The following is a 2,596-nucleotide window of genomic DNA, read 5'->3' as shown; positions in this document are numbered from 1 at the left end:
CCCACATGGGTCAAATTCCTGTCCATTAGGCCCTCTCAATCCTGAGGGACACTGTTTTCCAGCTGATTGGGATGAGGAAGAACTCACCGTCTCCCAACCCTACCCCAGAGCGAGGAAGTGGGAGGAAAAAAATGCCACAGTGCCTCAACTGTTTTTCCTGGAGTCTCTCTTCTTAAGTTCTTCAATCTGAAACCATGAGGCGCTGAGAGGCGGGTATTCATCTGAAGTTCACAAAACCTTTGCTGGTCCTACCTAGGTGGTCTAGCACCCCACCTTGAAGTAATGGGACTTGCCACCTACTGGTTTTTTCCTTTGTTTCTGGCCTTCAGCCACATCCAAGACAGAGAGAGACTATTTTAACGTCATGGCCTGCTTTTAAGTTCCACAACGCATCCATAAAGTTCCATTTTAAAGCCCTCAAAGGAGAAAGGAGCGTCTCCACCTTTTCTGAGCACTATTTTAGACATGGGAATGGTAGACTTCCTTCTTTTTTAATTTCTGTCCTTATTAACAGTTTATTACAGTATATTTTTGTGAAGATTTCTCTTTTTCTTTTTTTACCATTGAGAAATGAGATAGGGCAATTCACTGTGACGCTGAGTCAAAAAGAATTTTTACGTAGGGGCTTAAGAGAAGTAGGAGAAGCCTGTTGTTTTTCTTGTTGAAAGCAGTTTAAGGAAAATGCTTTTAGATCTGTGGGTGTTTTCTTTTTACTTTGGAAACTGAAGTTAGGGAGATTTTAAACAAATTCTAGTTTTAAATAAATCATTTTTAGCTTTTCACATAGAGATTTCAAGAACATGAGAGGAGGACTGATTCTTTTTTTTGTCGTGTGGTCTGACTGGTGACACTGGGGGTGCTGGGTGGGGGTGCCTGGCCTGACTGGATGGAGGCTGGGAGGATGGTTGGAGTCGGGGAAGGGTGGCAAGCATAATCCTGGAGTAATGAGGTGGGACGTGAGGTGACTGGATTGCAGGCAGGTTCAGTGGGACCATATTTTTCTAACATCAGAAGTGGCATTAGCATCTCAACCTTAATGAAAACCTTATGTAGAGAAAAAATTGAGTTTCAATAAAATGATGGAGTTGTTGATAGCCCAACCCTTCTCATGATCTGATTCTGATTCTATGGGAGCTCTTTCACAAGATATAAGCAATGCAAAACAGCATTCCCCCTGCCCTACCCCTTCTCCCCCCAGAATAGTTTGGGCTCAATTTATACATGTATTTTTGCTATTTTTCTAATTTCATTTTTCTCTCTACTAATTTCATGTTTTGGTCTTGGTTCATTTATAGCCAATAATCATTAGTGGTAGCAATGACTGAGAATTTGATTTTATGGTCTGACCATTTGGTGATCTCTATTGTGAACTAAAATAAAATGGTAAGCCCCCCAGTTGACTTAATAGACTTTGTCTTGGCCATGGGGACCCCAGAAATACATTAAAGCTGAGTTGTTGGCCATTAGAAGGGAGGTTAGACATGCCTCATCATTCCCCCCTCCCTTGTTGGAGATGCCCTTTGTAGCTCATTAGCAGCCTTAAGGCTATGCAAGGCAAAGCTTAAACCACATCTTCAGTCATCAGTTTACTTAACAGATCACTTGAGTCTGGGTTTATGTCCAGTGGTTTGTCTCCAATAAACAGACTTCCTTATTTTAATTTAAAACATTATAAGCCTTTATTTTTTTTTTTTTTTTTTTTTGAGACAGAGTCTCGCTTTGTTACCCAGGCTAGAGTGAGTGCCGTGGCGTCAGCCTAGCTCACAGCAATCTCAAACTCCTGGGCTTGAGCGATCCTTCTGTCTCAGCCTCCCGAGTAGCTGGGACTACAGGCATGCGCCACCATGCCCGGCTAATTTTTTTTTTTTATATATATCAGTTGGCCAATTAGTTTCTTTCTATTTATAGTAGAGACGGGGTCTCGCTCTTGCTCAGGCTGGTTATGAACTCCTGACCTTGAGCAATCCGCCCGCCTCGGCCTCCCAGAGAGCTAGGATTACAGGTGTGAGCCACCGCGCCCGGCCTAAAACATTATAAGCCTTTAGATGAAGCTCCATTTCTTTAACCAATTTCACATCAAAGAATCTTTAAACTAATCTATGTCCTACAAGACCCCTCTTTTCGGGGCCAAACCAATGTATGCCCTCCACATATTGACTTAGGGTCTTATATGTAATTTCTGTCTCCATGAATGTGTAAAACTGAGCTGTAACCCAGCTACTGCAGCACATTTTCTCAGGACCTCTTAAGGACATGTGCTCCGGGCCGGTCACATACATTTGACTCAGAATAAACTTGTTTAAATTATTTTACAGAGTTTGGGAGTTTTTTTCAATGGATTAATGATTTATAGAGATCTATTTTATTTTGCGTGAGAGATAATGAAGAATTTGGATTATTAGTCCTTTTTGTTTATTTGTTTTAAACCCAAATCACTTAAGAATCCTGAGCACATTGGGAAGTCTCCTACCAAGACTGGTGAGTTTTGGGATTTCTGTATTTACTCTTAAACCATGACTAAAATTTTAAATTGAAGCTATAAGCTCTCTTTGTCTCTGTGTGTCTATATGTCTATAGTTTAGAAAGGCCTTTACCT

Source organism: Microcebus murinus, chromosome 4, assembly GCF_040939455.1.
Source record: "Microcebus murinus isolate Inina chromosome 4, M.murinus_Inina_mat1.0, whole genome shotgun sequence".
Taxonomy (NCBI): Eukaryota; Metazoa; Chordata; class Mammalia; order Primates; family Cheirogaleidae; genus Microcebus; species Microcebus murinus.
Note: the sequence above shows the minus strand (reverse complement) of the source record.